Below are 27669 nucleotides of genomic sequence, written 5' to 3' on the forward strand. Positions count from 1 at the left end.
ACCCAACAAGGGCAAGACAACCAGCCAACAGGCCTGCAACTTTAAAACTTTACTTTCAAAGCGGATCCCTCAGGTTTTTCCTGAAAACAACAGACTTTTACATTGTGAACTCTTAACGCCTCTTATCCTTTACCTTCTATCTTTTTCGAGTGTGCAAGAGAGATTGAATGCATGCATGGATGGTGCTACAAACTTCTCAGGTGATTATTTTTAAATAAATATTTAATCTTCTATTTTAAACTCATGAGAAAATCTGTCACTGTCTGTTTATTTGGCCAACCAAACAGGGGATGAAATTCTACGGTGCTAGTAACAAAAGATATGGCTGCATTTAATACTTAGAGGATGGTAGAGCAAGGAGACATATCACAAGATAAATTAAATTAGTTAAATATTGAAGATTTAAAAGCGCAAGCTACACAAGTAGGAGTCACTTTCAAACAAAAGGCAAAAAAACCTGAAATAGTGAAGAGTCTAGCTAACAATTTTAATTTTGCCTCTGAACCAGAAGAAGCATGCATGAAATGTGAGTCTGAGAAAATAGCCCTAGCTAGAATGCAGTTGAAAGGAGAGGAGATGCAGCTTCAAAAGGAGAGTACCAGTTGAACAGACAGGAAGTGCAATTGCAGAGGGAAAGAGAAGAAATAGAGGAAGCAGTGAAAAAGGTTGAGTTAGGCTGCAAGCACAAGGTGAGAATGCTGCCAGCAATTTTAGCAGCATCCACAATTTGGAGCAAAAGTTTGACATTATGAGACACTCAAGACTACTGCCAAAATTAAAGAGGAGGTTGAGTCTTATTTCATCTCCTTTGAAAAAATAGCTAATAGACTAAAATGACCAAAAGAACATTGGACTATCCTCTTGCAGGGCGACTTGCTGGTAGGGCTCACAAAGCTTTTTCTCTGTTGTCAGAGGAGAATTTTTCTGACTACAAACAAACAAAAACTGCAATTCTGAATGTGTATGAGTTGGTACCTGAAGGTCATCAACAGAAATTTAGAATCACTGGGAAAAGACCTACCCAGAATTTGAAAGAATGAAACATACGGATTTTGTTCTCTGGATACTGTTATCCCAATGTGTTTTGTTGAATGATAATTTTCTTTAATCCACTGACTGGAGATCTGAACTTGTATTTTTTTAAAAAGACATTTTTAAAAGTCAAGCTGCCAGTAGAGTAATCCTTTCAGCTTAAGATGATCACCTAGTTTGCTACACTGTATCCAACACTGCAATGCTTGTGAGGAGAGAGACAAAATGTCTGCATTTCCCAGCAAGAACCAAGGCCCAGGAAGTTTAAAAGGAACTACATTTCTCTCATCAAGAAGAAGAAATACTGCTAACGGCTATGATTGAATCACTGAATGACTGTCATGTGACAAGCCCCTCCCCACCTGTGGTTTTATGCTGGTGTTTTCTCTGCAGTGAAGGAGAAGTCACTGGACTCTGACATGAGCAGACCCTAAGTGGGGATCCCTCTCTCTCTCCCTCTTCACTCCAGCTTGAAAAATGTCAAAGCCTGCTTGTTGACTGACCACCTTTGCATACTTCAGCAACAATCAGAAACCCCATTGAGGAAATCATCCGCATCGCTCTCTCCAAGAGACTCGCTGAACCAGTCATTTACCTCTTCAAACTAAAGTCTCAGGACCACTGAATTCAGCTAGAAGCCAGCTAAATCACCAAAGCCCATGGGTTGTATACTTTTTGTCTATGGACTCTAACTCAACCAATCTGCCTTTCCCCACTCTGTAACCTATTATTTGTGTGTAAATCTCCAGTGTGTGTGTGTGGGAGTGGAAGTTGGCGCATTGTTTATTATTTTTATTAGTTCGGTTTAGGTACAATAAAACTAACCACCTTTATTAACTCAACAAAACCCGTCCGATTGGTTCTTGTTATGATCACAGCAAGTAAGTAATCAAACACCTACTGAATTGGCCAGTACATCCACTTTAAGAAAGAATTAAACCTGTTTTGGTCAAATAAGGAGAGGGAAAAGAGGGAAGCCCTTCTACCCCTCCTCACTTGATCTAAACAGAAAGTTGAGGGCTTGTCCGGGATCAAACCCAAAGACAAACGGGAAATTGGAAGCAGGAAACCAAATTGATCCCGAGCAATAATTTTAAAAACTTCAATGCAGGTTTTCTTGTAGTTTTCAGTGCTAGAGTACTAAAATATCCACATTCGAGGCCAGTACCTTCCTAGAACAGAATGAATTAACTTGGGCCAGGTTAAAAACCCTATCTGTTGAAGAGTTGATGAATGCAGCTGAGCAGTTAGAGATTAATATGCGTCCAAAAGCTAGTAAGCCTGAAATCCTAAAATTTGTGGCCAACCATTTTAAAATTGATACTGAAGAACTGGAGACAGGCATCGAATCTGAAACAGAGTAACATTTGCTCAGATACTCGAACAAAGGAGACTAGAAATAGAATTTCAGGAAAGAGAAAAAGAAGAGCTTTCCAGAGAAAGAAAGAGGAGACAGAATTCCAGGAATGGAAGGAAGAGAGGAAATTCAAGTTAAGGCAGCTGGAACTGAATAGGGGAAGACCCAGTGAACCTGGTGAAGGCACCATTATTGAGGGAGTTACCCCGAGCTCAGGACCAGGTGCTGAGCGCTTAAAGTTCTCCCAGATGATACCAAAGTTCAAAGAGGGGGATGTGGAAGCATTTTTCATCTGTTTTGAAAAGCTTGCAAAACAGTTGAAGTGGCCAGTAGACAGCTGGACACTGTTATTGCAAAGCAAACTAACAGGAAAAGCCCATGAGGTTTATTCACTGTTGCCTGATGAGCATTCATCGGATTATGAGATGACTAAAAATGCTATCCTGAGTGCATACGAGCTGGCACTTGAGGCGTACTGCCAAAAGTTCTGAACTCTCCAAAACCAGCCGGAACAAACTTACATCAAGTTCAAAAGGGTTAAGCAACTCGCTTTCGACTGATGGCTAAAGGCACTTAAGATAGAGTCCACCTATAAAAATCTCAGAGAGGTGATCCTCCTCAAGGAGTTCAAAAACTCGCTTCCCCTTTCCATAAGAAACCATGTGGAGAAACAAAAAGGTTCCAAGAGCCAGACAGGCAACAATCCTGGCTGATGATTATACACTTATTCACAAGCCCTTTCCCCAAGGGGAAACCCTTCCCTAGTCACCTCCAAAAACCTGAAAAGGATAGAAGGTGGGAGGGTGATAGGAAGATGAGAAGCCATGAGCGAGAAGGGAGAACTGAAAACACAGGGAGCCCTCCTCAGGCCAAAAAGGAAGGAGCTGAGAATAGGAGTGATGCCCGGAAGCCTGTATATTTCCATTGTAACAAGGCAGATCGCCTTCAAGCTGCCTGCTGGAAATTACGGGGAAAGCCCTTAGATTTAGTCAGGGTACACCAGACCAGTACAGGAAAAGAGGCCCTGATGGAAAGCACAGCAGACCAGGCTCTGGCTTTAACTGTGGCAGTAAAACCCAGTAAACCTACTGCTGTGAGTGCAGGAAAACTTAACAAAATCCCTGTGAGTTTGCAGGATTTTGTGTTCGCAGGAAAAGTAACCCCATACCCCTCGAGTGAGGCGAGAAAGCCCATAGTCATACTTAGGGATACAGGGGTCAGCCAATCCCTTTTGCTGGGGAAAGGCATGACCTTTCCCCCAGAGGTGCATTGAATGCTAGAGTGCTAGTAAACGGTATCAGAGTGCGACCTTGTTTCAGGCCCAGTAACCGAAGGGATTATACCAAGTTTACCTGTCGACCTGCTCCTGGGTAATGATCTGGCAGGGGCGAAGATGGTATCTTCCCCAGTTGTTTTAGAGAGACCAAAAGAGGTCAGGGAGACAGAACAGATGCAGGAAAAGTTCCCTGGCATTTTTCCTGACTGTGTGGTGACCCAATCCATGGCCAAACAAGCTCCATCAGAGGAGGCTGAACTGGCAGTGCAGACAGATGACCCTCCTGTCTGGTTATCTGAAACCTTCTTTGGGAGGTTAGAGGACACAAAGGATCAGTTGCCTTGGTTGAGGCTCAGCAAGCTGACCCAGGGTTAAAAAGGTAAGCACAGGCTGCCCAAACTGAAGCTGAAGCAGAGGGAGTTCCTACTGTTTAAAGGAAGAGGTGCTGATGATAAAGTACAGACCTCCTCACAGGCCTGCAGATGAAGAGTGGACAGTGGTTACCATGTAGTGGTGCTACCAAGGTACCATAGAGAAATATTGAGAATAGCCCACAAGATTCCAATGGCTGGACATGTTGATATCATAAAAACCCAAGGCCGCATAAGTCAGCATTTTCTCTGGCCACAACTCCACAAGGATGTGGCGGAGTTTTGTAAGACATGCCATATGTGCCAGGTTGTGGAAAAACCTTAACCTGCAATAAAACCTGCACCCCTAATTCCCATACTGGCTTTTGGGGAACCATTCAGCAGAGTGCTGGTAGATTGTGTGGGACCCCTTCCGAAAACAAAAGGCGGCTGCCAGTATCTTGGCACCATTATAGATGTGGCTACTTGATTTCCAGAAACTATCCCTGTAAGAAATATCTCTGCCAGGTAGTGGTTGAGGAGCTAACCCAATTCTTCACCCGATATAGGCTGTCTGCTGAGATCCAGTTGGATCAGGGTACAAATTTTATGTCCAGTATTTTTTAAAAGATTATGGGTAATTTGGGCATAACCCTGCTAAAGTCCTTAGTCTACCACCCACATTCACAAGGGGCTTTGGAGCAGTACCAGCAGGCCCTAAAGACAATGATCAAGGCATAGTGCTCTGAGTAGCCCCATGAGTGGGGCAAAGCGCTGGGATTTCTTCTGTTTGCTTCCAGGTACTCACCCAATGAGTCCACTGGTTTTAGTCCCTTTGAATTAGTTTACGGACACGAGGTGAGAGGTCCTCTAAAACTAATCAAGGAGAGGTTTTTGGAACCCAGGGACGAATCTTCCCCATTGGACTACATCTCCATGTTCTGAGAAGGGCTCATGAGAGCCTGTGCGATGGCTCAGGAACACCTAAAAACCTTCCAGACAACTATGAAAAGGCAGGTGGATAAACATGCCAAGACCAGAACATTTCAGCCTGGAGACCATGTTTTAGTGCTATTACCAGAACAGGGAGAAACGATGAAAGCCCGGTTCAGTGGCCTGTACAGAGTAATAAAACAAATCAGCCAGGTGAATTATATAACTGACACCCCAGATTGGAGGAAAAAGCAAAGGCTGTGCCACATCAATATGTTAAAATGGCATCACAGCCAGAAGGGGAGAAACAAGCACAAGTCTGTTAAGCAGTCAGAAAAGAGTAGAATGAAAGGGACAGTGAGGACGAGTTAGAGGAAGGCCTGGAGGATGCCCAAATCAAATCCCTTACCGTCCGATTAGCTAGGGAAATTAGATACAATACTCACCTATTTAAACGGCAAACAGAGAGGAGACCTAACAAGGCTGCTCACTGCGTTTAAAGGGATCTGCAGGGACAAACCAGGGTGCACAACCCTAACCCTACACGATGTGGATCTAGGAGAGACTCCTCCCATAAAACAAAATCCCTATCACCCAGGTCCCAGGAAACTGACCCACGTTTGGGAGGAAATTCAGTATATGCTGGAGTGCAAGTTGATTGAGTCCGGCCAGAGCAGTTGGAGTTCCCCAGCTGTTCTGGTGCCCAAACCCGATGGCTCAACAAGGCTCTGCATTGATTACAGAAAGATTAATGCAGTGACCAGAGCTGATTCTTACCCAATTTCACACCTGGAAGACTCTATAGATAGAGCAGGAAACACCAACTACATAACCAAAATAGACTTTTTAAAATGATTCTGGCAGGTTCCCTTAACCCCCTGAGTAAAGAGATCTCGGCTTTTGTCACCCCAGACAGCTTATTCCAGTGCCGGGTGATGCCCTTTGGATTAAGAAATGCCCAGCCACCTTCCTAAGGCTGATGAACCAGGTAGTGGCTGGTCTGCCCAACTGTGTAGTGTACCTGGATGATCTGTTAGTGTCCAGCGACACTTGGGGGGAACCACCTAGACCTGTTAGGAGCCCTATTCCAAAGGTTACAGTCGACTAACCTCATGATAAATCTTGCAAAGAGCAGGTTCGCTAAAGCTCTAGTAACATACCTAGGGCATATTGTGGGTCATTGGAGAGTGTTGCCCAGAGAAGCAAAGGTACAGGCGCTGATAGATTTTCTCATCCCTACAACCAAACAGGAAACAATGCAATTTTTGGGGATGTGTGGGTTTTACAGCAAGTTCGTCCCAAGCTTCAGCCCTACTGACAGACTTATTACAGAAAGAAGCAAAGGTAGTGTGGTCAGGCAGGTGCCAAACAGCTTTCGAGAGGCTGAAAGCCATCTTAACCAACAAAACGGTACTGGCAGCTCCAAACTTTAACAAACCATTTAAAGTGGCAGTGGATGCTAGTGACCTAGGGACAGGTGCCATCCTGCTCCAAGATGATGAGTTAGGCATTGAGAGATCAGTTGGGCACTTCTCCAAAAAAATAAACAAACATCAAAAGAGATACTCTACTGTGGAGAAGGAAGCCCTGGGACTGTTGCTGGCACTGATAAACTTTGAGGTATATGTCCAAAATGGATTTAGAGAAACCGTAGCTTATACCGACCACATTCCTTTGACCTTTATAGAAAAATTCAAAACCTATAATGCGAGACTTTTTCATCGGAGCCTGCTTCTGCATCCTTACCACCCAAAGATTATCCACATTGCAGGGAAAAACAATGTGATAGCTGATGCTTTAGGGTTTAGCTCAGCACGGAACCATCCTGAATAAAAAAAGTGTATGGCTATGACAGTGAGACTGATGCATATGTGCATACAGGTTCTTTTTTAATTTGTGGCCTCATAATGAAATGTTTCTGTTGTCACATTTCATTTTGCGTGGTGGGGAGGTATTACGCCAATGTGTTTTGTTGAATGATAATTTTCTTTAATCCACTGGCTGGAGATCTGAATTTGTAGGTTTTTTTAAGACATTTTTAAAAAGGCAAGCTGCCAGCAAAGTCATCCTTTCAGGTTAAGATGATCACCTAGTTTGCTCCACTGACACTGCAATGCTTGTGAGGAGAGAGACAAAATGTCTGCATTTCCCAGCAAGAACCAAGACCCAGGAAGTTTAAAAGGAATTACCTGTTCTATCAGCAAGGAGAAGAAATAGTGCTAACTGCTATGTTTGAATCACTGAGTGACTGTCATGTGACAAGCCACTCCACATCTGTGGTTTTAAGTTGGTGTTTTCTCTGCAGCAGAGGAGAAGCCACTGGATTCTGACATGAGCAAACCCTAAGTGGGAATCCCCCTCTCTTTCTGCATTCCAACTTGAAAGCTTTCAAATCCTGCTTGTTGACTGACCACCTTTGCAGACTCCGGCTAGAATCAGAAACCCCATTGAGGAAATCATCTGCATCGCTATCTCCAAGAGACTTGCTGAACCAGTCCTCTACCTCTTCAAACTAAAAACCTCAGGACCACTGAATTCAACTAGAAGCCAGCCAAATCACCAAAGCCCACAGACTGTATACCTTTTGACTATGAACTCTCACTCAACCAATCTTTTTTCCCACTCTGTAACCTATTTGTGTGCGTGTAAACCTCCAGAGTATGTCTGCGAGTTAAAGTTGGCACATTGTTTATTTTTATTAGTTCGGTTTAGGTACAATAAAGTTAACTTCTTTCTTTGTTAACTCAAGAAAACCTGTCCAATTGGTTCTTATTATGATCATAGCAAATAAGTAATCAAACACCTACTGAATTGGCCAGTACATCCACTTTGAGAAAGAATTAAATTTGTTATGGTCAAACAAGGAGAGGGAAAAGAGGGAAGCCCTTCGACCCCTCCTTACTTGACGGTAACAATACGATCTCTAAACTTAGACCCCTCATACAAAAAATCATGAGAGGTAATTCTAATGGAAGAATTTAAAAATAGCATCCCAATTAACATCAGAACCGATATTGAGGAGCAAAGAACTACAAAGGTGAGAGACGCTGCCGCCACGGCAGATGACTATGAGCTTACTCACAAAGCCCTTTCACAGGGAAAATCCTTTGATGATAATAATTCCCAGAGGTTCGCAAAGGACAGAAAATGGGAAAGTGATAAAAAAATGGAGTGTTAATGACAGGGAAGCAAAAGGTGAACATGCAAGAAGCCTTCCGCCAGTAAGGAGAGAAAATGCAGAGTGCAGGAATGTTTTCCACAGACCTGTATGTTCCCATTGCAGTAAAATAGGGCATGTGAAATCTGACTGCTGGAAGTTAAAGGGAAAGCCAGTTAATTTTGTAGGAGTGCACGAGGCTAGCCAAGAAAAGGGTGTCCTACCAGTTGGCATGGCAGACCCACCTGTGGCCCTAACAGTGATAAGGAATCCCACAATGAATACTGCTGTAGGTGTGGCAGAAGTAGAGGAAATTCCTGAAGGCTATCAGGATTTTTTTTAAAAGAAATGGTATCGCCATACCCCTCCAGAGAGACAGGTAAACCCATTGTCCTACTTCGAGACACAGGAGCCACTCAATCCCTCATACTGGGTAAAGGAATGACCTTTCCACCAGAGAGCTTGCTAAGAGCAAAGGTTCTGATAAAAGGGATTGAGGGAGGATACATGTTTGTACCCCTGTATTGGGTCTACTTGCAGTGCGATCTAGTTTCTGAACCGGTTGCTGTAGTCTGCTGTCCCTAGTCTTCCTGTTGCCAGAATAGACTTGCTACTCGACAATGATTTGGCTGGGGGTAGGGTGGTAGCGGCCCCAGTGGTCTTGGACCAACCAAATGAGGCCAGGGAGACAGAACAAATAGAGGAGGAAGTCATCCTGCTTGTGTAGTAACCAGGTACATGGCCAAGAAAACTTCCCCAGGGAGAGCTGAGCTGGTAATTCAGTCAGATGACTTAGAGGCCTGACTGGCTGAAACATTTTTTGGAGATTTAGGGGAGGTATACTGTAGACCCTCCATAATTGTACCCTAGCAGGCAGACCCTGATTTAAAAAGGATAGCACAGACAGCCTATTGTGAGGCAGAGGCAGATAAATTGCTTGAGTGTTACTATATTAAAAATGAAATCCTAATGAAGAAGTGGAGACCCCCACAGCGACCCACAGAGGAGGAGTGGACAATAGTTCACCAAATTGTAGTTCCCCCTAAATATCACAGGGCATTTCTGCGAATTGCCCATGAAATCCCTATGGCTGGGTATGTGGGCATCAGAAAGACCCAGGCCCAGATTAGCTGACACTTTTACTGGCCACAAATCCACAGAGATGTGGATTTGTCATACCTGCCATACCTCCCGGGTTGTTGGAAAATTACAACCTACAATCAAACCTGTTCCACTGATCCCCATTTCTGCTTTCAGGAACCTTTCAATAGAGTTCTAATCGATTGTGTGGCACTCCTACCCAAAACCAGGACAGGTTATCAATACCTTTTTAACCATCATGGATACAGCCACCTGATTCCCAGAAGCCATATACTTGAGGAAAATTACTGCCAAAGCCTTAGTCGAGGGTTAACCCATTTTTTCACCAGATGCTGACTCCCCAGAGAAATAGAGTCTGATCAGGGATCCAATTTCATGTCCCGAATGTGCAGGAGGTCATACAAAGCCTTGGTATTGACCAGGTGAAATCTCAGCATATCATCCACAATCACAAGGGGCTCTGGAACGGTACGATCAAATCCAAAAAAATATGCCCAGAGCGTATTGCTGTGAACACCTGTATGACTGGGACAAAGGAGTAATTTTCTTGCTGTTTGCTACCTGCGATTCCCTTAATGAATCTGCAGGTTTTTGCCCTTTTGAATTGATTTTCCGGCATGAGATGAGAGGCCCCCTAAAATTAATCAAAGAAAAGGTCCTAAATCAAAGGGAGGAAACCTCATTACTAAATTATGTGTCCACCTTCTGTGAAAGACTTTTCCAAGCCTGTGTGGGAGCAAAGGAACACCTCAAAACCTTTCAGGAAAAAATGAAAAGGCAGGCAGATAAGAAAGCTGTAGTCCTTGAGTTTAAACAGGAGACCATGTTCTGGTGCTATTACCCTTGCAGGGTGAACCTCTAAAAGCCAGGTTTAGTGGCCCATATACTGTTGGAAAAAAGATGAACGATGTAAACTGCTTAATTAATACACTGGATAAGAGGTAAAAACAAGGACTGTGCCATGTTAACATGTTAAAAAGATACCGCAGTCGGGAACTGGAAAGACCAGTAAGTGTGTGCCAGGCAATAAAAGGTTTAGAGGAGCAGAGCAGTAATGAGGATGAACTGGACCCCAGAAATTCTAAAATTGAGCCCCCTACTGCCAAATTGGAAAACACTGAAATTCTAAGGAGATTAGACACAGTGCTTGATTATCTTTCTGAATAGCAAAGACAGGACCTAACCACATTACTAAATAGTTCAAGGATGTCTGTCGGGCCAAACTGGGTTGCACACCCTTAACAATGCACGATTTGGTTGCAGGAGTGAACCCACCAATAAAACAGAGCCCTTATAGATTGACCCCAATAAAGTAGCTCAGGTCCACAAGGAAGTCCAGTGCATACTGGAAAATGATTTAATTGAACCCAGCCAAAGCAGCTGGAGCTTTCCAGTAGTACTGGTTACCAAACCTGATGGTTCAGCCAGACTCTGCATTCATTACCGCAAGGTCGATGCAGTTACCAGAACCAACTCATTTATAATCCCCCGCATCGAAGACTGCATAGACCAAATAGGAAATTCCATCTATATCAGTAAAATAGATTCATTAAAAGGATACTGGCAAGTTCCAATGACCCAGAAGGCAAAGGAAATCTCAGCCTTTGTCACCCCCGATGACCTATTTCATTGCAAAGTAATGCCATTCAGTCTGACAAATGCCCCAGCCACTTTCCATAGATTAATGAACCAGGTGGTAGCTGGTTTAAACAGCTGTATTGTTTACCTTGATGACTTGCTAGTTTTCAACAACACCTGGGAAGACCATTTAAATCATTTAAGGAAACTCTTTAAAGGCCTAAAGAAGGCGCACCTAGTGACCAATGTGGCAAAAAGTGAATTAGCCAAAGACAAAGTAACCTATTTAGGCCACATTCTAGACCAAGGTCGAGTGTTGCCAAGGGCAGAAAAAGTGCAAGCCCTGTTCGGTTTCCTTATTTCAAAAACTAAGAGAGAAATCATGCGTTTCCTGGGAATGTGTGTGTTTTACTATAAATTTGTTCCCAATTTCAGCACCTTAGCTGCTCCCTTAACAGACCTGGAGAAAAGTGGAAAAGTGGTGTGGTCAGAGTAGTGCCAGCTACCATTCGAAAAGTTGAAGGCAGTCTTAACAAATGCAGTATTGGCAGCCCCAAATTTCAACAAGCCTTTTAAGATGGCTATTGATGCCAGTGATGTTGGAGTAGGCGCAGTTTTACTCCAAGATGATAATTCAGACTTTGAGAAACTAATTGGCTATTTTTCAACAAAAAAGACTAAACAGGCATCAAAACAAATATTCCAATATAGAAATGGAAGCATTAGGGCTCCTCCTAGCTCTGCAACATTTCAAAGTCTACGCGAATAATGAACACAAAGAGATTCAAATTTACACCAACCACAACCCGTTCACATTCCTGGAAATATTGAAGGTTAAAAATGCCAGACTTTTCGATGGAGTTTACTTCTCCAACCCCTTTAACCTGAAAATTATACACCTAGCAGGAAGAAACAACATCCTAGCTGATGCATTGCCCAGATTGTGAAAAACACTATCTTCAAAAGCTTGTACCAAATTAAGGACTGAAAGCCTGAGGAATGTATGAAATGAATGTCTGCAGTGGTGTGACCCAGTATCTTCTTTCTTCCTTCCTTTCTAAACCACAAGAAACAAACAACAAAAAAATGAAATCCAAGGTATTTCTATATTTTTCCCTTTTTGGGGAGGTGTCAGGTTCACAAGAAGTGCAGCGATGGAAATACAAAAATAAACCGAAGAGTTATAAAAAAGACAGAGCAATTTAAGACTGGTACACTTGCGTTCAACAAGATGGAGGACAAAGTCACATGACACATACTTTCCCTGCACTGAAATACACACCCATGTCTAATAGTACTGAAACTCATTACCCCCATCTGCATGGAAATTAAACAGCTCTTCACACATGGGTGTAAGTTATCCACAAAGTGGGCAAAAACAAAGGCATTAGCAGACACTCCATGTCCAGCTACAATAACTATAATAAGGTATGAACATCCCTCATCTTATCAAAATGGGCTGAGGTCAGAAACCATTGTATAGCTCCTCAGGAACCAAAAGCCTAAAGTCACATGGGCAAATAGAGTTAGCAGTCATCAGTCATCAAGTCATCAGTCTTCAGTCTAAGATCTCCAGCCACAGAGAGAACATTGAAGGCCACCTTTAATTCCAACACAAGGCGATGAGAGAGAGAGAGAGAAAGATCTGTTCTAGTTAACACAGTTAAACCCTGCTTAGATAAGTTGGAAATCATCTACAGCAGAGAAATAAGGGAGCGCCTTTTGACCAACTCCTCCACCTGTGAAAATCGAACTAAGAGATACCAGCACCATCTTCAGACTGAACTGTTGACTGCCAGGAGACTTTAGCAACCCAGCAAAGGGCAAGACATCCAGCTAACAGGTTTTCTTATGAGTTTAAAACAGAAGATTAAATATTTATTAAACAATAATCACCCGAAATGTTCACAACACAACCCACGTACGCATTCACTCTCTCATGCATACTCAAGAAAAGATAGAAAGTAAAGGGTAAGAGGCGTTAAGATTCTCGGTGTAAAAGTCTGTTGTTTTCAGGAAAAACCTGTGTAGTCCTCTTTGAAGGTAGGTTTTAAAGTTTTTTTATTTATTTATTTAGAGATACAGCACTGAAACAGGCCCTTCGGCCCACCGAATCTGTGCCGACCATCAACCACCCATTTATACTAATCCCACAATAATCCCATGTTCCTACCACATCCCCTCAATTCCCCTACCACCTACCTACACTAGGGGCAATTTACAATGGCCAATTTACCTATCACCCTGCAAGTCTTTAGCTGTGGGAGGAAACTGGAGCACCCGGCAAAAACCCACGCAGTCACAGGGAGAACTTGCAAACTCCGCATAGGCAGTACCCAGAACTGAACCCGGTCGCTGGAGCCGTGAGGCTGTGGTGCTAACCACTGCGCCACCCTTGTGACCAGTGGAAACCAGCCACGTCATTTCTCATCTGACCATAACATAACATGGCCATGCTCAACTGGGCAGAGATGCATAGTCTTGGAAGTCACAAACAAGGCAGCCCTACTTTGACCAGCAGCGTGAGATGTGTGCCCACATGTCAGAGTTCCCTGAGGCAGTGCAGAGTAATGGGCTGATTCAGCTCATGTGCACTACCATGGCTTGGGGATTTGAAGGCATGAGGTCCTCCATTGAGAGAGTGGCCAACCTCATAGAGAGCCATATGCAACAGCACTCTGAGTAGATGTAGGAACATATGCATAATTCATGCAGTGCTCTGTAGCATTAATGGCACAAAGATGCATGGAGTGGATGCCAGTTACAGCCCAGCTGTTAGTCCCCTCCAGTGACCCAGAGCACCAACAAAGGGCTGAGGCAGTCACCCATGAGAATGAGGGTGCTGCCCCTCATGGGGCGCCATCATCATCATCGGCCTCCTTGACCCCTCTGACTGAGGGACCATCTATGCAGCCCTATGATGGAGGCTGCCCCTGCATTGACGCTGGTGTAGCAGCCTCTGAAGGTGGCCCCAATGTCACCTCAACGACGACGACCACTACAGGCATCTCAATTGCAAGCAACCACACACATGTAGGCTGTCTCCACCTCATCCGAGGCCAGACGGGGAGCACCACACAGAAGTGGTCGAGAGTGACAGCCATCGCAGAGCACTGAGTGGGTCACTGGGATGGCTTTCATTTGTGCTTTTGTGAATTATTAATTTTTAATTACATTGGTGATGTTGAGTCATGTGAGCTTCCATTATTTATAGGCAAAATTGGAAAGGCGGGAAGAAGTCATGAAGGGAAGCAATGGTGAATGAACTGGGACACTGAGACCGCTGGAGAGTAGTGTGCCATGCGTTGTCGGTAAGAATGGATCTGTTCAAGATTATGTCTTTAACTAATGTGTTCTCATAGGCAGAGCAAAGTGAGTGCCAGACCATCCAGTCCTGCTAGATGAGTAGCGCTCAAGTGAAACATGCCAGGATCAGATTTGCCCTGGCGTTCATGCCATCCTGATGAGTGCTTTGATACCTGAGATGGCCTCAGCCACCTGCCTGCACAGCATGGACACTGTTCTGCTCTGCATCCTCCTCCTTTTCCTCCTCCTTCTCCACCTCCAATGAACTGTGTCGATCTGGCACTTCACCATATTCAAGGTCCACATCTCTCTGGAGGGCCATGTTATGGAGAGGGCAGCAGACCACCACAATGCGCAAGAACCTTGCAGGAGTGTACTGACCACCAGTCGAGGCACCAAAACTGTATCTTCAGAAGCCCAATAGTCTGCTTAATGGTTGTCCTATTGAGCAGATGGCTTCAGCTGTAGCGCCTCTGTGCCTCCATCTTGGGGATCATGTAAACAGCCATCACTTCAAGGGATATCCCTTGTCCCCTGGACACCATTCATGTGGTGACATGAAGAGCAGCGGCACCCTGGGCTGCTAGAGGATGAAGGCATCATGGCAACTGCACATATGCATAAAGCACTTGTAGCTGCATACCAGCTGAACATTTAGGGAGTGGTAGCCTTTCTTGTTGATGACTCTCATTGGCTGCTCACTCAGTGCCTTGATGGCCACATGGATACAATCGATGTTGCTCTGCACCTGCAGGAATCCAGCGATGGAGGTGAATCCCACTGCATTTGTGCCTGCGAGGCCGCCATCTGTTTGAAATTGTATATACTGTCCAGCTTTCACCAATAGGGCATTAGTGACCTTTGAGATGCAATGGTATGCTGCTGCTTGAGACACACCATCAAGGTCTGCTGCTCATCCTTGGAACAAGCTAGAGGTGAAGAGGTTCAAGGCCACACTGACTTCAATGGCTACTGGTAGAGCATGGCAAGCAGTACTGCAAGGTTTGTGGTCTTCCTCAACAAGGGCACAAATCTCAGATACCATCTGCCTAGATAAGCGCAGTCTCCTGCGGCACTGATTCTCTGACATCTCCAGGTAGCTGCTTCTTCAGCAGTACACTCATGCTGACAATGTCAGGGCCTTAGTTGCCTTCCTACCCCTCATTCCTCCCCTCTGCCCTCCTCAAGCCCAGGGCTGTTCATCAGTTCCTGAGGATGTTGATCCTCATTGCTATTCATCTCTATATGCAAGTACCTTTATCCTATATCCAAGTGTTGCTTTGCTTGTGGTCAGCTGCACTCACAATGTTTACTGTATCTCCTTCTTATTGCTCCACGATCCCTGGAGGATCATAACCTTCTGCACTGACCGAGTGCACACAGATTACTTGCTGTACTAACTCTGTTCATCCGTTGGCAACTGTGTGCAATAGATGAGCGCCCTTCTCAGCCGTGCACCCTTTTAAGAGCCCATCTCATTGAATGGAGCAGCCATGACTAGCTCCCCACTGTGTTGCCACTTCCTTGTACTTGGACTGTTCCAGATCCAGCGTGGATCCCGTGCCTTCCCACAAAAATTGCAGACTAGCCCTTAATGAGCTGACAACAAGTTTGTTAACAGGTTTAATTGGGCATTGCTCCAAATCTGGTATGTTGCCAGATCCCGCCTTTCTCTGCCCTCACCAAAATCGCTGACCATAGGAACAGCATTGGAAAACCAGCAGAATGGCAGGCGTCAGGAAATTAAGCTCCCGTCCACCTCAGTTCCCGCTCCCATTTGGCCACAAAAATACTGCCCATTGTGTCCAATTCTGAGCACAACATTTGAGGAAGGATGTCAAGGCCTTAGAGAGGAGATTTACTAGAATGATACCAGGGATGTGGAGCTTTCGTTCTGTAATGAGACTAAAGAAGCTGGTGATATTCATAGAGCAGAGAATGTTAAGAGGAGATTTAATAGAAGAATTCAAAATAATGAAAAGCTTTGAAAGAATATCGGGATTGTAGGCGCAATCTGAAACGAGGAATTAAGAGGGCTAAAAGGGGTCATGAAATATCTTTAGCAAACAGGGTTAAGGAAAATCCCAAAGCCTTTTATTCATATATAAGGAGCAAGAGGGTAACTAGAGAAAGGATTGGTCCACTCAAGGACAAAGGAGGAAAGTTATGCGTGGAGTCAGAGAAAATGGGTGAGATTCTAAACGAGTACTTTGCATCGGTATTCACCGAGGAGAGGGACATGACGGATGTTGAGGTTAGGGACAGATGTTTGATTACTCTAGGTCAAGTCGGCATAAGGAGGGAGGAAGTGTTGGGTATTCTAAAAGGCATTAAGGTGGACAAGTCCCCAGGTCCGGATGGGATCTATCCCAGGTTATTGTGGGAAGCGAGAGAGGAAATAGTTGGGGCCTTAACAGATATCTTTGCAACATCCTTAAACACGGGTGAGGTCCCGGAGGACTGGAGAATTGCTAATGTTGTCCCCTTGCTTAAGAAGGGTAGCAGGGAAAATCCAGGTAATTATAGACCGGTGAGCCTGACGTCAGTGGTAGGGAAGCTGCTGGAGAAGATACTGAGGGATTGGATCTATTCCCATCTGGAAGAAAATGGGCTTATCAGTGATAGGCAACATGGTTTTGTGCAGGGAAGGTCATGTCTTACCAACTTAATAGAATTCTTTGAGGAAGTGACAAAGTTGATTGATGAGGGAAGGGCTGTAGATGTCATATACATGGACTTCAGTAAGGCGTTTGATAAGGTTCCCCATGGTAGGCTGATGGAGAAAGTGAAGGCGCTTGGGGTCCAAGGTGTACTAGCTAGATGGATAAAGAACTGGCTGGGCAACAGGAGACAGAGAGTAGCAGTGGAAGGGAGTTTCTCAAAATGGAGACGTGTGACCAGTGGTGTTCCACAGGGATCCGTGCTGGGACCACTGTTGTTTGTGATATACATAAATGATTTGGAGGAAAGTATAGGTGGTCTGATTAGCAAGTTTGCAGACGACACTAAGATTGGTGGAGTAGCAGATACTGAAGGGGACTGTCAGAGAATACAGCAGAATATAGATAGACTGGAGAGTTGGGCAGAGAAATGGCAGATGGAGTTCAATCAGGGCAAATGCGAGGTGATGCATTTTGGAAGATCCAATTCAAGAGTGAACTATACAGTAAATGGAAAAGTCCTGGGGAAAATTGATGTACAGAGAGATTTGGGTGTTCAGGTCCATTGTTCCCTAAAGGTGGCAACGCAGGTCAATAGAGTGGTCAAGAAGGCATACGGCATGCTTTCCTTCATCGGACGGGGTATTGAGTACAAGAGTTGGCAGGTCATGTTACAGTTGTATAGGACTTTGGTTCGGCCACATTTGGAATACTGCGTGCAGTTCTGGTCGCCACATTACCAAAAGGATGTGGATGCTTTGGAGAGGGTGCAGAGGAGGCTCACCAGGATGTTGCCTGGTATGGAGGGCGCTAGCTATGAAGAGAGGTTGAGTAGATTAGGATTATTTTCATTAGAAAGACGGAGGTTGAGGGGGGACCTGATTGAGGTGTACAAAATCATGAGAGGTATAGACAGGGTGGATAGCAAGAAGCTTTTTCCCAGAGTGGGGGATTCAATTACAAGGGGACACGAGTTCAAAGTGAAAGGGGAAAAGGTTAGGGGGGATATGCGTGGAAAGTTCTTTACGCAGAGGGTGGTGGGTGCATGGAACGCATTACCAGCGGAGGTGGTAGACGCGGGCACGATAGCGTCTTTTAAGATGTATCTAGACAGATACATGAATGGGCAGGAAGTAAAGAGATACAGACCCTTAGAAAATAGGCGACAGGTTTAGATAGAGGATTTGGATCGGCGTAGGCTTGGAGGGCCGAAGGGCCTGTTCCTGTGCTGTAATTTTCTTTGTTCTTTGTTCTTTGTTTTATAAAGTAAGGAGAAACTGTTTCATGTGGCAGAAGGTTTGGTAAGAGGACACAGATTTAAGGATTGCAAATGGTTAACTTTTAACTGCCCTCTGAAGTGGCAGAGTAAGCCTCTCAGTCAAATCTAGGGTTAGCTAATAAATACCAGTCTTGCCAGAGACACCCACATTGTGGGAAAGAATAGATTAAATCCAAATGACAAAGGCAATTCAGAACATAGATTTAAAGTGCATCAGTAGAAAATTCTGCTTCAGCCCTTTAACAATTCACAATGTTGATTTAGAATTTTATAAATGGTAAATACAAATATTTCTATTACAATTAGATGGACATATTGCACTGGACATGTAGGAGCAGAAAGATCCATTTATTACTTCAGTTGCACTGAAATTTAATCAGAATTGCTGGTATAAGGACAAGCTTTTGTAGATTTTTGCAAACTGGATTAAATATAAGCAAATTATACCACATTTCTGTTTACAAAGCTTTTAGACTGCAAGTAAATGGTGTGACTTTGTATTTGATAACCGGAATGGTTATCTTAATTGCCACTAGAGAATAAAGAGATTTCAGAAATTCTTTATCCAGTGTATTTCTATAAAAAATTAACTATGCAGACTGCACAGAGGAAAATCAAGTGGAATTTTCCATCTGTTTAAAGTGTGATTATCTGTGTCTAATTTTTCCGATGCACTTTTCCAGGTGACTATTTACACCCAAGTGTAGAAGAGGCAAAATGCCTCAATTACTTTTCTTAAACCTGATACTAAGTGTAAATATTGTTTTTTTTTTCAATTGAGAACCAAGGCAAAGGGCTAAGGCAACATACCAGCAATGTGGAAAAAAATGAGAAGATGAAATAAATCAGAAACTCATGGCTAGGTGATACCAAGCTTGTGTTTTAAAAGCCTGAAAGTTGTTGGAGTAAGATAGGAGTGCCACAGCTTAAAGTCCTAGGAAACAATGGGCTATAGAAACAGATAGTGAAAATCCTGATTTGAATACATTGGAAGTATAGGGAGTAGAAAGTATTTCTAGAACAGTGTTTTTTGAGAAAGACAAGAAAGGTTGTAATTAAGAGAAATTTGAGGCTTAAGGTGAACATGGAATGATTTACAGAAGGAGGCCATTCAGCCCATCATGTCTGTATGGCTGAAATTGAGCTATACAGCCTAGTCCCACCTTCCAGCTCTCGATCTGTAGCCCTGTAGGTTACAGCATCTCAAGTGCATATCCAGGTGTTTTTCACTGCAATGAGGGTTTCTAGCTCTACCACCCTTTCAGGCAGTGAGTTCTAGGCCTCCCACAGGTGAAACATTACTCCTCAACTTCTCATTCATCCTTCTACTAATTACTTTAAATTTATGCACCCTAGGTATTGACCTCTCCACTAATAGAAATATGTCCTCTTTATCCACTCTATCTAGACTCCCCCTAATTTTATACACCTCAAATAATGTTCCAAAGAAAACAACCCCACCCTATCCAATTTTTCCTCATAGCTAAAATGCTCCATTCCTAACATCCAGTTAGTGTTTCATACAGTTCTAGCATTAACCTCCCTGCTCATATACTCTCGGCCTCAGCCAATAAAGGGGTTTCTTGTATGCCTTCTTGACCACCTTTTCAAACTATCCTGCTACCTTCAGGGATCTGTGGACATGCACTCCAAGGTCCCTCTGTTCCTCAGATTGGCATCCTGCCATCTGTGAGAGATGATGGGAACGAAGCCTCAGAACTTTGGTGAGGTCAGATGAGATCATCTGCTGCCCTTTTTTTGATGGCTGAACAAACCGATTCTGGAAAGGCAAAGTCTGCCACAGGTTCCAGATGTGAAGTTGTCCCTTGTAGGTAATTTGGGATGATCTCTGTTGACACCTTGCTTGCAGGGCTGGCGTCTGGTTTGGAACTTCTGAAACCACATGATATCATGGAGGTGAATTCCTGCTCACAACTGGTGTCACCATTTGCATTGATCATCAGCTAGAGTTTCTTGTAGTGATTGATGTTGAGGGCTTTCTTGTCCTTCTGTTCCTCTACAAACAAGTAAACAACAAAACATTTTCTTCTACAAAATACTGCAGACGTTGGAAATCTGAAATAAAAACAAAAAATGATGGGAACACTCAGCAGTTCAGGCAGAATCTGTGGAGAAAAAAAACAGAGTTAACAACCAGATTTTCCTGTCAGCGACAAAGCAGCAGTGTTCGCTGTTATCTGCACAAAAAAATCCATACTTACCTAGTTAGAAGGCTGCAGCTAAAGCTTCCTCTTCTTGCTGCAGCAGGGCCTAGCATCAGGTGAAATAGTGATGTCTTCCAGAGTGGTGCATTGCCTGTGAAGCCATGCCCTTATTGATGCCACGAGCTGAAGATACGCACCTTGAAGTCTGTCTTCAGCTCAAGGACAGGCAAAATTTTTTTATTGTGTTTTAAATATTTTAGAACAGTTATAACACTTTTTAAAACTGTTTAAAAACTTTAAAATACTTTTAACACTTTTATAACAGTTTTTAAAAGTCTGCCAGGGTCTGTCTTTCGGGTATCAATGCCACCTGGCTCCTCTGCCCTACACACCAACACCCCCCCCTGCCCCCCCCCCCCCCACCTGACTCCCACAACACCCCGGCTCCTCTTTCCTGCCTGGCTGCTCTTCCCCTGCTCCTCCAGCTCCTCTTCCCCAGTCCTCCACTGGTTCCCCCGATATTTGCTGATATTTTCATCTAAACTGACTGACAGATTTATTTTTCACTAATTTTTTAAATCATTTTGCTGACTTACACCTGTGATTATGAGCCCTAACTCTTTGCATGTAAAAATCCATGCAAGTTGTGGGCAAAGAGGCAAAATTCTCAAACTAATGGTCCCTGCCATTTTAAGAATTGGAACATTGGAACCATCAGCATGGGCTCCAGCCCACTGAAGCACACTGCAACTTCCAAATTTCAGTGCAAGTCAGGTTGCCAGAAGTTGTGGTGCTGCTGTGTCCCTCACTAGCGGTGAACATCTCAGCGCTTGCCACTATTGAAAAAGGAAAATATGGGCCAATGTTTTCGATCTAGGACCTTGTATCAGAACTGCCAAAAGTTAGGTGCGTAACAGGTTTTAAGCAAGTGCAGTGGCAGGGAAAGGAGGGTAAGAGAGCAAAGAAAAAAAGGTAATGTTGCTCTCTGAGTTTCAGAGTTTGAGGATCGGCTGCAGTCATCCAGGGGTCCAAGAGTTTGCTGGATCGTATGTTCCAGGACGTGGACACCCACTATCACATAATGTTGCAGGAAGTGAGGGAGTGGGTGACCACTAGTCAGGACAGAACGAAGGCACAGGTGGTATAGGAATTCCCTCAGGCCAATGACACTCGCTAACCGATTTTTAGCTTTGAATACCGGGAAGGGTGATGACTCCTTAAGGAATGCAGTAAGAATTAAACTTGTGCACAGGGGAAAAAAGAGAGAAGAAATGCAGTAGTCATAGGGGATTCAATAGTGAGGGGCATAGACAGGCATTTCTGTAACTGTAAACATGATTTCTGAATAGTATGTTGCCTCCCTCGTGCCACGGTAAAGGATTTCATTGCGCAGGTGCAGGACATTCTGAGCGGAAGGGAAAACAACAAGAAGTCATGGTCCATATTGGAATCAATGACATAGGTTAAAAAAAAAAAGTGTTGAGGTCTGTTATGCAGAGTTTTGGAGCAAGGACAAAGATTAAAAATCAAGACCTCAAAGGTAGTAACCTCAGGATTACTCCCAGTGTCAGGTGCTAGTGAGTTTAGAAACAGGAAGATAGTACAGATAAATGAATGGCTGGAGAAGTAGTGCAGGAGGCGGCATTTCAGATTCTTGTCACATCGGACAGGTTCTGGGGAAGGGGCACCTGTACAAGATGGCAGCTTGCACCTGAACAGAGCTGGGACCAATGATCTCGCTGAGAAGTTAACCAGTGCTTGTGAGGACGTTTAAACTAATTTAGCAGTGTGAGGGGAACCAGAAAATAGCAAAGAGGACAGAGAAATAAATAGCAGTAAAATTAGGAATATTCCAAAAATTGCAGGGACCAAATTGAGAAAAATAAGAAAAGGGACGAAGAGGGTATTAAATTGTACATACGCCAATGTTTGCAGTGTAACTAATAAGGTTGGTGAGCAGGCATAACTTGGCACATGAACAGAGAGTTCTTAATATTCTTGGTCACCAAGTATTCAGGAATAATAGAGAAGGAAAAAGAGAAGGGGGCATGGCATTATTGCTTAGTGATGATATAGGATATACTAGATGGTTGTAGGAGTGCATCAATTTGGCTTGAGTTAAGGAATGTATGGAATGAAGAGGGAGCTTGTTTCATTGTTTGGAACTTTTTATAGAGCTACAAACAGTGTGAAGAAGACAGATGAGCACTTCATCAGCATATTTCAAAGTCATGTAACAAAAATAGGGTAGTGAAAAGACGTTAATTACCCTAATATAGAATAGGGAAAGCATAGAGCTCTAGGAAAGACAGTAATTTCTGATATCTGTACAGGAGAATTTTTTTGATCACTATATCTCCAGTCCAACAAGGAAGGCAGCAGTATTGGATTTGGTTCTGGGAAATGAAGTAGTCAAGTGGAGTGTGTTACAGTAGAAGTTCATTCAGTTAACATTGACCACAACATAATTTTGTTTAAAGTAAGTATGGAAAGAGGCCAGAAACTTTGAAGGTAAAAATGCTGAATTGGAAAAGAGCTAATTTCAATGCTTTAAAAAAGGGACCTAGCACAGGTAGATTGGAGAAGGTGATTGCAGGGTAAAGCAGTAATAGCTCAAAGGAAGGCATTCAGACAAGAGAAAGTTCAGGTACAAACTAGGCATATTCCTTTAAAGGTATAGATCCAAAGCTAATAAGACTGGATTACAAAGTAAATAAAAGTTAAAATAAAACAGGAAAGGAGGCTAATGTCATTTGTCAGGAATAAGATTCAGTTAATAACTAGGAAGATTATGGAAAGTACAGGAGGGAATTGGAAAAAAAATGGGAGACAAAGAGATGTTATGAGAAAAGAAAAACAGGCAAACGTTAAATTGAACCCTAAAACATTTTCTAAACATATAGCATTCTAAGTTTAGCTAGGGAAAAAATTAAGCCTATTAAGAACATAAAGGGAAATCTTCAAGGCAGCGAATGGGGCTAAAGTAACAGTTAATGGTGAAAGTTAGGCACAGGCTAGTAATAGATAGAGAAGAGGTATTAAAATGATGAGCAACAACGAAACTTGGTACGCCACATGGTGCAGATGGAACCCCATGGCTCAACCTAGATTGGTGAAAGAAGCAATGGTAGAAATATCAAAGGCATTGATCACAAACTTTCAATCTTCATTAGATTCATCAGTAATGCCGAAAGACTGTAGGGTTGCTAATGTTATACCACAGTTCAAGAAACAGTGAGGGATTAACCAGGAAACTTCAGTCCAGTCAGCTGAACCTCATTGGTGAAGTTATTGGAAACTATTATCAAGGAAAAAATAAACTTTCATTTGGAATGGCATGAGTTAATCAAGGAGAGCCAGCATGGATTTGTTAAAGGCAAATCATGTCTGATTAACTTAATTGAATTCTTTGATGAGTGACAGAAAGGTTTGATCAAGGTACTGCAGTGGATGTTGTATACATGGGGCAGGATTTTCACTGTGGGGGCAGAAATTGGAAGTCAGAACCATTTCCGAGTCCAGAACCTATCCGCGGGGGGAGTGGGAAGCAGTCATTGGCTCCGAGATTCATGGGCCGCACCCCCTTAATTGGCATGGAGACAGGTTTGGCAGCCAATTAGCGGCTGCAGGGGTGGGAATGGAGGCGGGACTGCTCAACTGTTGGCTGATTTAAACAAACCATGGCAGACATTGCTGTGGCTGCCATTTGAGTGCTGTTACTGCTGACTGCAATAAAAACGATTGTGAGGAAATTGGAATGTCTCAGGAGAGCCAGAGACCGGAAACCTGGGGCAGGGCTGCCCTGCAATTTGCTGATGTTGCCTGGAGGTCCTCTTGGAGGCTGTAAGGGAGAGGAGGGAGGTCCTCTTCCTAGAGGGTGGCATGAGGAGGCCACCCACCCAGACTAAACAGCCTGGATGGAGATAGTTGACACAGTCAGCAGAAGTAGCCTGGTGAGAAGAACCTGGATCCAGTGCAGGAAAACGTTCAATGACCTCTGTCAAGGTGAGTGCTACCTCCAATCCTAAGGACAACCTCAGGGTGCATGCTGCTCCTGAACATGGAAGGGGTGTGTGCCCGGGCCACATACTGACCCCTCAGAATGTCTCAGAGCTATAGTGCTGCTGAGGACTTGCCAGCACTGATTCACGCACCCTCCAGTGAATTGGAGCAGCTGCTATTGGCAATAGAGAACAGCAGTGCCTTATCTTGCTCTCTTCTGTCCTTGCAGGAGAAATGGACACATAATGCCAGAGAGAGGGCCCAAATGGATGGAGAGGTGCCCTTCCTTCATAACATCACACCCATGGAGAGGGCAGAAATGGAAGTCGGCAAGATTGCAGAATATGAGGAAGTTGGCCATGGTGAGATGGGCACTCGTGGTGGAGATGGTGATTAAAGAGAGCAATGCACTCATTAAGGTGGTGCCTTGCAGTCCACCCCATCCGATAGCATGCTGAGCACTGAGTTGCATTGGGAAGCTTCAGTACTGCAGAGGCCTCTGCTCTGCTAGGCCAATTCTCATCATCTCTTCTTGTGCCTCCCACAGCTGCAGACGTCAAGCTAATGAGACCATGACCCTCACCATCACCAAGCCAAGAGCAGCAACAGCAAAGCTTCGAAGAAGCACTGTCACAGCTTACAAGCCACCAATGCAGATACAGTCACCTCAGTGGGTCCTTGCACATGGTTAGATAGCATGGCACTGGGTGAGCAGCATGTCACTACTCTGCAGGAGCAGGTGGCAGAGGCAACTGTGGGCAGCCCCCTCAGAGGAGGGAGGACAGACACAGCCATTCTCAGCGGGGCACTGATGCAGGGCCTCAGGCGACACAGGAAAGGTGGCTCCATCTAGGTCAGCAGCAGCAGATGTGCTCCCACATGTCAGAGTTCCCTGAGGCAGTGTGGGTCATAGGCTGAGAATGGAAGAGTCTATCCAGCTCATGTGCGCCACAATGGCTCAGGGCTTTGAGTGCACAAGCTCCTCCATTGAAAGAGTGGCCAATTTCATGGAGAGCCAAGTGCAGCAGCACTTGGAGTGAATGCAGGAACTGCACACGGACATACACAGGATGCATGCCATACTATCTAGCATGGACCAGTCAGTGGCGCTGATGGCACAGGGATGTCTGGAAGGGATGCCAATTACACCCCAGCTGCTGTTCCACTCCAGCCATCCAGAGTGCCAGTTAAGAGCTGAGACAGTCACCGAGGAAGATGTGGGTGCCACCCCTCAAGGAACGCCATTGTCACCTTCAGTCTCTTTGGCCCCTCTGACAGAGGAAGCACCTGTATGGCAGTGGAGGAGGCTACCCGTGCATTGATTGAGGTGCGGCAGCCTCTGGGGATGCCCCTACTGGCATCTTCACAGCGAGGAGGACTGCCAGGTGCATCTCAGCTGCAGGCAGACACAATTGAGCAGGCTGCCTCCACCTTCTCCGAGGCCGGAGGGGGAGCACCATGTAGAAGTGGCCTAGCGCGGAGGCCACCGCATCGCGCAGAATGGGTCACTGTAGTGTCATCTTTCTGTCACTGTGCACTGTTTTCCTTTGAGTACCATGTAAATATTGAAGCCAGGCATGTGAGCATCATTTTATTAATGGCGGGACAAGAAAAAAGGTATGAAGTGGTGAAGGAGAGCACGGATTCGTCAACGGTGATGGTGAAACCTCTGGCCACATGTGCATCCTTCATTGGTGGGAAGAGTTTACATGTTCCAGGCTGTGTCTTCAATGGATGTGTTAGTACAGGCAGCTCAGGGTGAGTTCCATACCATGTCGTTCCTCCTGGGTCAGAGGGGCTCAGTTGAAATATTCCTGAATCAGATGTTCCCTGAAAATCACAGCATCCTGACAAGACCATTCTTGCCTTCCGGGAGCGGAGCGGAGCAGACCTGCGGGGAGAATGCAAAGAGCGGAGTCTATAAATCCAACCCGAGGATCGAGGCCCAGTCTCTTACCTTCCGGGAGCGGAAAGCATTCAGACCTCTTCCAGCGTGCCGGAATTTTGAAAGAAAAAGCCAACAGAGACGTCAGAGGAGAGCTGCAAGGTGATTGATTGGTAAGGAGCAGTTGTTAGAATATCTTTTTAAAAAAAAAAGGAAAAGTTTTTTTGTAGGAAAAAAAACTTCTGGTGATAAGGTGAGTACTGCTAAAGTGTTTTATTTTTAAGGACTTTAGATTGGAGTGGGTAGAACAAGGCCCCTAGTGTAATTAGTATTTTTTAATTAAGGGAGTAACTAATTAATCTAAGGGTAAGTCATGACAGGAGAGCTCAGCCCCATGATATGCTCTTCCTGCGCTATGTGGAAAATCAGGGACACTTCCAGTGTCCATGGTGACCATGTGTGCAGGAAGTGTATCCATCTGCAGCTACTGGATACCCGCATTGTGGAGCTGGAGCTGCGGGTGGATTCACTGTGGAGCATCCGCGATGCTGAGGACGTCGTGGATTGCACATTTAGTGAGGTGGTCACACCGCAGGTAATGGCTGCACAGGCAGAAAAGAGATAGGTGACCACCAGACGAAGTAGTAGGTGCAGGCAGGGAGTGCAGGAGTCCACTGTGGCCATCCCCCTCTCAAACAGATATACCGCTTTGGATACTGTTGGGGGGGATGACTTCCCAGGGGAAAGCAGCAACAGCCAAGTTCGAGGCACCATGGAGGCCTCTACTGCACAGCAGGGGAGGAAAAGGGTTGGAAGAGCTATAGTGATAGGGGATTCTATTATAAGGGGTGCAGATAGGCATTTCTATGGCCGCAAACGAGACTCCAGGATGGTATGTTGCCTCCCTGGTGCTAGGGTCAAGGATGTCTCGGAGCGGCTGCAGGACATTCTGAAAGGGGAGGGTGAGCAGCCAGAGGTCGTGGTCCATATTGGTACTAACGACATAGGCAGGAAGAGAAATGAGGACTGCAAAGTGAATATAGGGAGTTCGGCAGAAGGTTAAAAAGCAGGACCTCTAGGGTTGTAATCTCAGGATTACTCCCTGTGTCACGTGCTAGTGAGGGTAGGAATAGGAGGATAAGGCAAATGAATGCATGGCTGAAGAGCTGGTGTCGGCGGGAGGGCTTCAGCTACTTGGATCATTGGGATCTCTTCTCGTGCAGAGGTGACCTATACAAGAAGGACGGGTTACATCTAAACTGGAAGGGGACCAATATCCTTGCGGGGAGATTTGCTAGTACTACTCAGGAGGGTTTAAACTAACTTTTCAGGGGGGTGGGACCCAAAGTAGTAATCTCTCCGATGAGGCAAGCGAGTCCAGTAGGCAGGCCGGGCATTGGCAGGACAGGAAGTGTGGAAGGTCTGATAGGCTAAACTGCATTTACTTTAATGCAAGAAGCCTTACAGGTAAGGCAGATGAACTCAGAGCATGGATCGGTACATGGGATTGTGATATTATACCTATTACAGAAACGGGACATCATGGCTAAGTACTGCCATGATGTCCTCCCTAATCAATAGTGCAGCT

Source organism: Heterodontus francisci, chromosome 19 (assembly GCF_036365525.1).
Source record: "Heterodontus francisci isolate sHetFra1 chromosome 19, sHetFra1.hap1, whole genome shotgun sequence".
Taxonomy (NCBI): domain Eukaryota; kingdom Metazoa; phylum Chordata; class Chondrichthyes; order Heterodontiformes; family Heterodontidae; genus Heterodontus; species Heterodontus francisci.